The sequence below is a fragment of the Cygnus olor genome, chromosome 7, assembly GCF_009769625.2.
Source record: "Cygnus olor isolate bCygOlo1 chromosome 7, bCygOlo1.pri.v2, whole genome shotgun sequence".
Lineage (NCBI taxonomy): Eukaryota > Metazoa > Chordata > Aves > Anseriformes > Anatidae > Cygnus > Cygnus olor.
Genome location: NC_049175.1, coordinates 38,017,656 through 38,030,782, shown reverse-complemented (window position 1 = coordinate 38,030,782; position 13,127 = coordinate 38,017,656). Strand labels below are relative to the sequence as shown.

General features: G+C 45.1%; 1 protein-coding gene across 3 annotated transcripts in view; it reads right to left on the bottom strand.

Moving 5' to 3' along the window:
• The window catches only part of INPP5A (inositol polyphosphate-5-phosphatase A), a 249,702-nt gene that overhangs the window by 201,495 nt on the left and 35,080 nt on the right, over positions 1–13,127 (bottom strand). The window lies entirely within an intron of this gene.

Here is a 13,127-nt window from a genome sequence, read left to right as displayed (position 1 = left end):
GAGATCTTCCTAGCAAGCCAGGTAAGCAAGAGAAGCGATAAAGGAACCAGAGGAAAAAAGAAAAACAAAATTCATGTTGGTCACTGACAAGAGCCTGGTCAGTGAGATGCACTGAGAGCTGAATACCTAGCCTGTAGTAAGGGCTGCCATCATACCACTTGAATTCCATATATACACGTTTTAACAAGGACATAGTTAAAAACTCCAGAAATGTTTACCTCCAGAGTTCCTAGCGCGTAGAGAGTACACAACAGTGTGAACGGCCACTAAAGCTGAAGACCAAAACAGGCTTCTTCCCATAGGCTAGGTTTTATGGCATCTTGAAAATGTCCTATATGTTTCAATAAAAGTCTGTTGGCTGTGACGGTGGTACACTAGTATAAAATCTTGCCTGAAAGCAGGCAAATGCTAGACAGTGGTCTCCAACAGTGTTCTCAAATTCCATTTTGAACTTCACTTTCAACACAAAGATGTGAAAGCAAATTTTTCCCCCCTTTCACAGATTTATTTTTTCCTAGCAGACACGATAGGACACTTCCAAAACTAGTCACCAACGTTGTTAGTGAATTGCTTACTTCCAATCTGAGAACATTCAAACTTTTCTTACTCCAAACTAAAAAGTGAAATCTAGCAAACTGGAAGCAATACTGGAAAAGCAAAGGAGGAAAAAACAAAACAAAAACCCTACACACACACTCACAAAACCAACACCACACCAACCTAACAGAGACTGCAGCAACAAACATGTCAGATTCCTTGGCTTTACCTTTATTCAAACTACAGTCAGGTCTTCTGAACTAACAGAATCATATTCAGAAACACAGAATACCCCGAGTTGGAAGGGACTCACGAAGACCATTGAGCCCAACTCCTAACTCTATACAAGATCACCCAAAACCCAAACCCTACATCCGAGAGCGTTGTCCAAATGCTCCTTGAACTCCAGCAGCTCAGTGCTGTGCCCACGTCCCGGGGGAGCCTGTCCCAGCGCCTGACCACCTCTGGGTGCAGAACCTTTCCCTAACACCAGCCTGAGCCTCGCCTGTCCCAGCTCCATGCCGTCCCCTCGGGTGCTGTCGCTGTCCCCAGAGAGCAGAGCTCAGGGCCTGCCCCTCCGCTCCCCTCGGGAGGGAGCTGCAGGCCGCCATGAGGCCTCCCCTCGGCCTGCTCTGCTCGGGGCTGAACAAACCAAACACATACTGTTTCCAGGCCAAATCAAAATGGATTTTGCCAACTATGCCACATCTTATTTGACCCTAAGGAAGAAACTGAATCAATGGTGCCCTGCTTTGTGTTGCAAAACTGGAAGGGAATTTTTTTTTAATAGTCCCCCCATCCACAAATAAAACAAAAAGAAGACAAAATTGATACCTACAGTGCTGTATAAAAACATTTAGGTAGAGCTTTTGAAGAAGTATTTTCCATCACGTAAATGGAAGAAACAAATATTCAAAACCTGACTTCAGCTGTACAACTCTGACGTGGAGTTATTGCCTTTGGGAAAGAAACTTCTAAACATACAAAATCCCCATCTTGGCACATGAATCCCACTACTGCCAACTGCAAGGCAAATGTGAGGAAGTAATTCTTGTAACAGCACATTATCCTCAGCTCCAGCATTTTTAGCAAACTAACACATAAGCAGGTCAAAGTGATTTTATATATCTGCCTTCCTCCAAAGGGTAACTAAGACCTAGAAAGAAGTTGTATTATTACAGTATCTGCAGACCAAAGTCTAAATATGGACTGAATACTCCAGTGTATGAGAAAGATTAGGCCAAGTCATTATGTTTATAGACATAAAATCCTACTTCTCCGCTTGTAAAAATAAGCTTTTTTGTTTTAAAAATAGCTTCATGGATATTTTGGCTAATTTGATTAAACTAAGAAGCTGGAATGTGTTACATGCAGAAAAAATGCAAAGTTACACGATTGCTCACTTCTGTAGACAGGAACTTCCATGAGGTAAAGTCCAAAGAGTTATTCGGCTCTATGTACATGAGCATACCAACGATTCCAGGCAATAAACGATCTCTCCTTGAGAAGATATCCACATCTACAAGCTAAGTACTTTTTGACTGGGAACGACAGTCCAAAGCTTTCCCAGAATTGTTACAGAACTGATTCCAGGACTAACACACCAACAACGTGCAAGCTGTCAGTGATGCAGCTCCAACATATCCTATTACATCAGCAGAGATCTTTTGTGCCAAAATACCGTAGTCCTAAGGGTGGCTGTCAGTTTTCTGCCAAGTGAAGCATGGGAGATGCCAAAATGTAGTTCATCACACTGATAAAGAAATACGTAGTGATCTAAACTTAAGTATGCGATAGCAGAGGCGACCATAAGAAACCTGCTTACATCTTATTTCAGCAACAAAGCACTGAAGAAGATATTTAGAAATTAATTTCAATTTGAGAGCGTGGGTCTTTTTTATTTTTTTCCTGAACTGATGTGCATGTTTCTGTACTGTGTGCATCTTTGATCAGTGGTCCTAAAATTCACAAAGGTTACTCAAAGTTTTATTCAGAACTACGAAACAGAAAAGCCAAAGTTGTTTTGGCTTTGCAGAGAGGGAGTCTGGCAACGAGTATTTAGAACTGGACAGCATTTTGCTGAAGAATGACAACCTCCTGCCAGCAAACCACCCACAAATGAGCAGCGTAACACTTTGCCGAGACAAAGTGCATCTGTCTGCAAGGCGCAGGTCAGTGAGCCACACGTGCTTCATCAGGAGCTCAACAAGAGCTGACTCCCAAGAGCTTCATGGTACCAAATTCCCAGCATTGGACACCCCAAGCAAAGCATCTGTGGAGTTAGGGCTCATCAGTCACCCGAGTGGCAGGCACGAAGCACTGCTTTATAGGGCCATTCTGCCCCGGTCACCATCATCTACAAGAAAAACAGGGCACCAAGCGATGCTAATTCAAGTGGGTATCAGGACCCTATTTCCACACAGATGGAAAACAGACCCGTTGCCCTGCCACCAAAAACACAAAGCTGGTTTTCAGCCCTGGTGAGGCTAAGGACCTCTGCACGCACACAGCGCTGAACTCTTCTGGCACGTGGCTCCCCGCAGCCCGCTGTGCCACAGTGAGCCGATGCCACAGCAGGCAGGGGCTAGGATTATTTACGGTGTTCTCAGGCTGCTATTAGCAGTGGGAAAATGAGTCAGCAGTGCCAAATTCTGTCCTGGCAGTAAGTTCAGACCAGGCTGCTCCAGGTACCTAACAAGCCACTGAACACGCCAGCAGTGCGTTACCGGGGCGCTGCCTGCAGATAAAAGCAGGTACCAACAATTCAGCAAGGTCTCGTCCGCTGCTCAGCCTAGGAGAAGGGACCCAGAGGAGCCTTACTCTGATAGGGGAAACTGCGGCAACCTCTTCTACTGCTGGTGTCACAACCAGTTCTCCTTAAGCAAAATCAAAGGCTTGTGATTTTGCTCGATAAAGGAAGGAAAAAAATAAAATAAAAATCCCCCCTCCACACTCCCACGGGCAGCATCAGCTGACCTGCGTGTACTATTACTGGCATCTTGATTGTTCACAAAGGGACATAAAGGGAGCCAAACCCTCACCCTTTTTGCATCCTCAGCATTCTCCAGGAGGTTTGATAGAGGTGGTTCATGTGCCACAACTACACAACATGTAGTTGCTTTAGGAAGCAAAATTTAAGTAGAAAGATAAAGAGTATACTTCACTATAAAAATAAAGCGTACTAGGAGAAGTAAGTCTTTGAAGCCATGCCCAAACCATTCAGATCATAAAATTCAAATAATTTGAAGTGATAAAAGGAGAATAATTTTGCTCAATTTTATTAACATTATTTATGTAATTTCTAAGAAGCCAAAGCAGTAGAACCGATATACGTAAACTGGAAATAACACCCTCGATATCCTGTTAAGTTTCCCTAAGAGACCACGAGATGTCTTGAAGATGGTCAGTCTCATAGATGCAGATTGACAGAGACACACGTACAGCCCTTTATGGAGTCTTTTATCTAGTCAATTCTAGTTTAAGCAAAGCAAAATCTCAAACAAAATGCATTAAAAAAAACAAAACAAAAAACCATCAAAACCAAACATGCTTTGAAAGGAAAGGTTTTACTCTTTCCCCACCCCCACCTCAAAGAACAATGCGTTACATGGCATAAAATTAAGCTTTAATTGCTTTTGTAGAAGAAAATAAATAAACAAGCAAAAAGCAAAAGTACATTACCAATTCTGATTTGTGTAATGTTTTGTTAATTCATACAAGGTTATTATAGTGTCAAGGAGGTAGCATTTATGGAAATTCTGGAATTTACATAAATTTACTGAAATGAGCACTAGCTGAGCAATACGTAAGAGCTAGTGTAACCAGGCATTTGTTCGTTATTGCACAAGAACATAGCAGGGAATATCACAAGCCTCTACCTTCTGAAAACATAATACTACACCTAAGCATTGGAGTGATCTACTACAAAAAAAAAGTAAATTCCAAAAATCATATAGATAGCATTAAATTAACAAGCCCTGGTCCTCCTGAGGGACTATATCCACCCCAATATCTGTTGGAAGGACAACACAGCAGGGCACAAGCAACTCAGGAGATTCCTGGAACACGTTGATGAAAACTTTCTTCTCCAAGTGATAGGGGTGCCACCTGAACGGCTGGGCCAGAGGGCAGCAGTCAGCAGTGCAAAATCTAGTTGGAGGCCAGCAGTGAGCGGAGTACCCCAGTGGTCAATACTGGGTCCCGTCTTGTTTACCATCTTCATTAGCCATCTGGACGATGGGGTAGAGCGCACCCTCAGTAGATTTGCAGCTGACATGAAAATGGGGGGGAGTGCCTGACTCACCAGAGGGCCACGGAGCCATCCAGAGGGACCTCAGCAGGCTGGAGAGGTGGGCTGAGAAGAATCTCAACAAGTTCAACAAGGAGAAGTGCAGAGTCCTGCCCCTGGGGAGGAACAACCCCAGGCACCAGGACCTGCTGGGGGCCACCCAGCTGGAAAGCAGCTCTGCAGAAAAGGAGCTGGAAGTCCTGGTAGACACCCAGTTGAACATGAGTCACTGATGCGCCCCTGCCACGAAGGCGGCTAATGGTATTCTTGGCTGCATTAAGCAAAGTCTTGCCAGCAGGTCAAGAGTGTTGATCCTTCCCCTCTACTCAGCACTGGTGAGGCCACACCTGGAGTGCTGGGTCCAGTTCTGGGCCTCCCAGTACAAGAGAGACCTGGACATACTGGAAAGGGTCCAATGGAGGGCCACCAAGATGATCAAGGGACTGGAGCACCTTTCCTATGAGGAGGGGCTGGGAGAGCTGGGACTGTCCAGCCTGGAGAAGAGGAGGCTCGGGGAGGATCTCATCAGTGTGTAAATACCCAAAGGGAGGGTGTAGAGAGGACGGAGCCAGGCTCTTTATCAGTGGTGCCCAGTGCCAGGACAAGAGGCAATGGGCACAAACTGGGACACAAGAGGTTCCACCTAAACACCAGGAAGCATTTCTGTACTGCGTGGGTGATGGAGCACTGGCACAGGTTGTCCAGAGAGGTTGTGGAGTCTCCTCCTTGGAGATGTCCAAAAGCCGCCTGGACACGGTACTGGACAACCTATTCTGGGCGTCCTTGCTAGAGCCGGGAATTGGACCAGATGACCTCAAGGTCCCTTCCAACCCCAACCAGTCTGTGATTCTGTACGATAATTACATATTTACAGATAGCTTTTCCATTCAAACACTCTTCCTGTTGTTAGGGAGAGGCAGAAGTGAAATTTACTGCTGTCACAGGAATGACCTTTTTTTTTTTTCCTTCTTCCTGCCTGAATTTCAGCCTCCACAAAAGCTAAATCGGGGAAAAAAGCCACCAGTTGTTTAAACAAGTAAATATTGTGACACTTATCACTGGTCCCCATTTCCTGTTTGTTTCCAAAGACTGCTGGTGAAACAGGCTTCTGATGCAGCTGCGTTCTTTGCACCCCCTCACTCGGTCGCTGTGCTCACTGAGTTCAGCATGACCGACCCACCACAGCTTCCCAAGATCTGCTCTGCTGGCTTAGGAAGCTCCCTTAACCTATTCACAGCACCAACCACAGGGACTAGGGGCAATGCAAACACAGCAGCTATAACAGATTAATTAATACCTGCTACAGCTGCACCTGATCCATCCCCTGGGGGCCTGGCAGGACTGCTGGAGTCTCTGTCCCATGTTGCTCCCTGCAGGGCCCCAGGGCAGGTAGCTCAGGGACACATCTGGGTGTTGGGAACACTTCCAGGGACAGAGCACCACAGCCTTCCTAGGCAGCCTCACAGCACACAACAAGCTTTTTCTCATCTTTAAATAGTACTTTCTGTGTTTCAGACTGTGCCTGCTACCTCTTGCTGACATAGGACACCACCGAGCAGAAACTGGCTCCTGTTCATTTACTGCCTTAGCAGAGATTAGGGAACGCTGACAAAAACTAAGCTTCCTTCAGAAAGGATTTTTTTTTTTTTTTAGCAGAAAAAAGGTCAACCCATGGTGCTCTCAGCCAGACAGATACAACGAAATGCATCCTTCAGCCATCATAAAATATTAACACAAGGAGCATCAAGAATCTTCCCTTAATAAGGACTTAAAGTCCTCTAACAAAACAAAACAAAACAAAAAAAGGGGGGGGGTAAATTAACTAAAAAGCTTGCTGTCTCATACTCAGAGTTACTTTACTCTGCCTCAGCAGTCTGCAGGCTCACGGCGAACTGTTTGACCCACCTTGTTGGCTTGCTCCTTAGCACCTTATGAAGTAGTACCAACCAGGGGAGCAGGCTGCCCAGAGAAGCTGTGGATACCCCATCTCTGGAGGTGTTTGAGGCTAGGCTGGATGGGGCTTTGGGCAGCCTGGGCTGGTGGGGGGGTCCCTGCCCACGGGAGGGTGTTGGAACTGGATGGTCTGTAAGGCTCCTTCCAACCCAAACTACTCTGTGATGGCTGGTAGGGATGACGGCCAGCCCCTTGGCCACCAGCGCTGGGGGAGCATCTTTCTACCCCTCTGCTTGCAAGACACAAGAGCGGCCTTTGGCTTCTCGTCCTCCACCCCATTCCAAAGCCGTCAGGCACAGGGTTTCCCTTTCTGGACGTCACTGCCCCAACCACACGTCCTGGCCCAGGGCGTGACTGGCCCTGCGTGCCCACGTCACTCCAGCCATACCCACCGGCTGGGAAATGCACAGCCATTGGATGGATTAAGATAACATGCAAAACTTCCCAAGTTCCTACTTTCTAAACAAATCAGTCAGTCCACGCATTTAAAGAGAGATTTCTTTTCTACCCCAGATGAAGGACTTGCAACCAACCGGCATTCATGAAATTGCACAAACAGAAATAAGAACTTCTCATCCTTTGGCAAAACGGCACAGCTCCTCTGGTGCTGTCCCCCTTCTCCCGCACCGGGATAGATTTGCCATTTCAGCAATTTTATCCTGAAGACTATTTTTAGAGCTATTAATAAGGGTGAGCAAAATAGTTGACATTCAGTAACTTCTAGCATATAGAGCAGCATCAGCCAACAAGCCTGCTTCTCGCACAGTCTGTCCTTTTGTCACTGTCCTTCTGCATTGTGAAAGCTGACTTTCCTCCTTCGTGGTGGGACCCTACGGCATTTCCCCTATGCTACGTGGCACAAAGCTGTGTTGCAGAGACATACGTGGGGCACATGTAGGGCAGCTAACCTCAGCATAGGCACTACGAATCTGTAAACATCTATAAAACCGTGAAGCAATGTTAGCTTGTTAGTTCTGGACAGCTGTAGCCTTAAACATCATTTTTAAGTGGTGGTGTTCCCCGTCTTCCAAAAGAAGGTCTAATTCAAGCTACAGAAAACACATCAAAAATTATTAAGGGGATGGTTATGGAGAGCAGGAATCTTTTCTGCTAGTGCATATTATCCAGGTTTCTCATTTAACATTTTTTGCCATTACATTCAAAGTAAAAGCCTACTCTCATGTGCATGAGTTTCCACAGGAAATCCTGCCCTTCGTTCACTCTTATCCCTAAAGAGAACCATTTCCTTTCGTTTGAAAGGCAACTGTGTTTAGTCCTATGCCACAGTGAATACTTTTTAAGTACTAAATATAGATTCTCAAGGAAGGAAATACTAGGCAGGCAACAAAAGCTAGGAACATTAGTGTGCACTGTGTCAGATGGTGCAGACTCTCTGAAAAAAAGCACTGAGTATGAGAACACATGCAGTGTTAACAAAAAACTGCAGACTAATGAACAATAGAGATTACAAACACCTCTCTACTTTGAGAAAAAATTAACAGCAGCTTAAAATAAATAAACAAAAGAGCATGCACAGTTCAGAAAGACACCTTATTGACACCTGGCCTCACTTTATTAGGCTGACTGATACTCTGTGATAACAGCCATATAAACTTCTTACACTTTCTGTTTTTAAGCACAGACTTAAGCTATTTCTGTCCCCAAAAATGGGATCTTCACAGTTAATTTGCATGACCTAGACAGATGCATATTGCTCCTCTGCAGATAGTTCACCTATTTACAGGAGCAGCATTTATTTCATGTAGAGACTGTAGATATCAGCGTTTTCCAGGGTGGCCATTAAACGTCTCATCTCTTTGAATTGACCTAAAATGGTCTGCAGCTGCAGAGCAGAGACTGAACACCTAACAGCTTTGCAAGCAGCTGCTGTGTGACCTGCCTGTGGGTTTTCTGTTGTGTTTTTTTTTTTTTGCTTGTTTCTGCTTCTGGAAGTCTCCCATGCTGAATAAAGCAAGCCTCCAGCACACACAACCACCGGTGTCCCCCCTTCCCTGCAAAACTCCCCGCAGCCCCAGCACAGCCGAGTACACGCGCACATGCAGTTTCACTTGGGAAAGTGAAACCTTCTGTGTAGTGGGTTATACGGTGTAAGCTATTTGTGATATGACTCCACGGGCGAACCCACACCCACACCGTGATCACCAGGTGATTTAAGCTCTGCCTTCACACGGCATCAGCCGTTCACATCACGCAGCAGCAGCGAGCAGGAGCTGGAAGCTGCACTCGTCGGGTCACTCCGCCAGGCTGCCCCAGCGCTGGCGCCCGCAGCTCCCGGCCGATGCTCCGGCTGCGCCGCATCGCCACGGCCGTGCCCAGAGCCGCTCTCCCCTGCCAGCCGAGCACCCTCTCCGTGCCGCACACGCTTCTTCCAGCCCATCCCTGCGTAGAGCCTTCCCCGACTCCGAGCCTTCGGACGCATGCTCAAGACCTCTCAACGAGAAAAGCAGAGAAGAGTTTTTCCTTCCGTAAAGTAAGCACCTACTTAAGTTCAAAATGAAGAGCCAGTGCAGAAATCTTTACTCTCACCCAAAAAGGTAACAGTAAAAGTTACTCCAGTATGATGGCAGAGTACAATCAGAGGTCACAAAATGAAGCTTAACTTGTTCCCTGCTTCTACCAGATACGGTTAAAATGTGACACTTTAATCCAATAATGAACTTTTCCAGATCAGCACATGCAACAATATTCCTGGCACAGACCTTCTTCTGTATGGCAGGGGAGGAATACTTGGGCAGTCACCAAACTGCTCCCACCCGTACCTTTCAGCTCTGATGCTGTATCCTAAAAACCACAATCTCGGCTTTGTCTTCATAGACCTTTTTTTTCCTCTTTTAATATTAAAATGTTGATACATTTATCCAACTTCCACTTGTCTTTGGCTCATGGAAACACTTCAAAAACTGTTACATCAAATTAGAGTTTAGCAGGACAGAACAAATTCCATAAATATGCCCCCCCCACCAAGTATCACTATGGATACAAGAGATAAGATTATGATGACTACCACCAGAGGGAAGTATCGAAGCTTTCACTACACTCAGGAGGATCTACAATCCTGTCACAACCTGAACAAAAGTTTGATTTTAACATATTATTGACTTCTTTTTCCAATAAAATTATCATGCTGACAATACACTTGTTGGTGTGGACAGATTAACCAATGAATTAAGCTATTTTCAAACAAGCATGACCAGTGAGTAGTGGTGTAAGAAGCATTAAATACCTACATCACTTGGGAAAAAACAATGCCTGGTAAGGAACTGCCAAAAACAAACTGGTATTTCAAGAACACTGTGAAAGCAAACTTCGTTAGTTCCACGGCACTGCTGATAGCTTTCAATCTTAACTTCCCGCAGAATTTTCCTTTAGTAATAACGTATTATTTCTGTAATTTCAATGCATCTCTACGAAAAATGGAAATTGAGCTAAAGCATTTCTAGTTCTACACCTGACCTCACATTCATTTTTTTTTTTAATACAGAATTAGGGCCCAGATTATCTCTTTTTACAATGCAAATTTTTACGATGTTACAGTGAAAGATCACATTAGTCAGCAGGCAAACCATGCAGAGATTAAGACGTTTTTACAATATACCCACTGAAGTTAATTGACTACCTGCAAAGCTGCAGATTACCCAAGAACCACGGTTACTGCTCTTCAAGCCATGCAGCATGGTACCGACCACCAGCTTACAGGCATCAGGCGTGCAGCAGCACAATCTGTGCCCTTAGCTCCCTCGGCCGTACTGATTGTCTCACAGCACACGGCAGTTTTTGCTTTGGGCTTGCGATATACGTTGTTGGTTTTTTTCTTTCAAACTCCAAAGGCCAGGAGTAATAACCAAGTACCTCAGTTACTATTCCTGTGAAAAAAGTAACTTCTCACTGCCAGACGCAGAAAGAAACTCGAAAACATAATGCTTGTGTTCTCTAAAGCGTAATAGCCAGAAAGCAAATTAAAAAACCCTCAAAAGCTCATGCTTCTCAGAATGTTGCAGAAGTTACAGTTGCAGTACTGGCTTCAACCAGCCAGGCTGGGGGTTGGAGGCTCCCCCCATGCTGCACCAGTTATCCTGCGGCTCCCGTTGCCAGCCCACAACAAGGATAGAAACACCTCCAACTTCATCCCCAGACGTGAAAATAAAACTATTTTCACAGCATGAGCAGTGATTTGACAGCACAGCTGTGATGAGCTCTTAGGTGATCAGGGGTATTACTTCTGGAAAATTATTTTTCAAAATTTCTTTTTGGCAGAAGTGAAAAACAGTTTATTTACTATGCTTTGTAATACTAAGCATGCCAAAAATACGTTTAAGTAGCACTGATTTCATGCAGATAAAGTCATGAAGGGGAAAGTAGGGCAGTAATCTGGGTACTGAACAAGACTGCTCTTACATAAGCAATGGCAGATATGTAAAGAAGCAGAGTGGTTGGGACAACAAACAGTTTAGCTATTAAAGCAGAAGGTGAGCAAGTTTTGCTACCTGGTCTACTGCCCAGGGCAACTTTCCTTCCCGGTCTCTGTGATCTGCTTCCCATCTGATTGCGCTCCTCCATCCACCTCTGCTTTAACTCAGGGCAGTTTCTCATGTCGTGTTTCCCAGCTAAACACTTGGCAGCTGCACCTCCTACTCTCATCTTCCAGACACTGCCTGCAACATACCTCAGCTCACCTGTCTCGTGTGAAATCCCAAGTCACGGCTGTTGGTAGGAATGCTGGCCGTGGACCGGCACCCCAGCACGCTGGGCGCTGCCCACACACCTGAGAAAGAGACAGCCTGTGCCCCGGTGAAATTCACACTCACATGTTTACAGTGTGAGTGCACATTACATATATATACATATATAAATAACATATATATACACACAGTAAGTGTAAAAAAAATTTAAAAAGAGTACAGGGAAATCAGCAGGCTGTAAGCCAGCATCAACACTTGTTCTTTGTATATGAGCCATTCAACCCCTGCAAAGTTTTTACGGGATCCCTGGAAGGTTTCAAGCAAGTTTTGTAGATTTTTAGAAGCATCTTGGGACAGAGCAAAAACCAATTTCCTGGCAAATCCAGTATGTGAGCAATCAAAACTGGAAACTCTAGCCATAAGAGGAGGAGAAAACAAACAAAACAGAACAACAAAAACGACAGCCTCCCACTATTATTTGACAAAAAAAATCCTAGAACGGCTACAAAAAACAAGGGAATTTCACAGTAAAGTCAAGCAGCTATTCTCATAAAGTGAAGAGAAGAAAGTATCTGTGCAAATGCAATCTGAACAGATGATATGCAAGACAAGCCTGCATCCATTGCAGGCATGGAAAAGCATTTCATAGCCATCGGGATGCAAAACAACCATCTGAACAAGAGTTCCCCAACAGGAATGACCACTAGCCCAGACTGCCTGCAAAGTATTAGCAAGATCAGGACGGACCCTGAACTTGAGGAGCTAGAAAAACCACTGTCCACATTACTGTGGATAAAACCACCTGTGCTGGTCTCCAGGAAAGATTCATAAGCTCATGGGGGAAGATGCTATTGGTAGAAAGCTTTACAGAGGCGGAGGTGAAAATAAAAATGGCTGGAGTTAACAATACACTAAGGCACAGATATACGAATAAAAAAATGCAATAGATTTAGAAATCTTTTGTAAATCACAACACCAGAATCTCCATTCGGTATAGTTTATTGTCAGACCCACCTGCACAAGAATGGGTACACAGAGTATCAGCTACGAGGTTCAACACTAAGAGAGTCTGGTCCCAATTCTGCAATTTCTTGCTGCTCTCCACAAAGAACTGTAGCCTCCTAAGGCCATTCTTCCCAGACCCAAACACTCACCAGAGCAAAAGGTCTAAGCCACTGTGCTTTCTGAATGAGCTCACAGCTTTGCATCGCACCCCTGCTCTCCCAGCAGGGACACGGCTACAGAGGCGAAAGGGCATGAACCAGCTCCAAGGCTTCGTAAAACTCACACAAGTGATGGTGGTGTGCCAGTCACTTCTAGCAAAGTTGCAGAGCAAACTCCTGATCTTCTGGCACCTCATCTGCCAAAGGACGGTACGCTTAACTCACCGAACGCCTTTCCTCCCTCACCCCTCCATTATACTTTAAAAACGCACCAAGAACTACGCAGTCAGTGATCGATTGCTCAGCTTGTAGGTCCTCACCTTAAAGGCTGGGGCTGAAGAAGACAAACTACTTTTGTTCATAAAATAAAGAAGCCGATGCAAACGAGAAGGGAACAGGTCTGGTCCTCCCCCCCAGCTCACTTAGTTTTCTACACTCTAAAGAATTATTCATAAAATATAGCCAGGAATAGAGGATTTCTATTTA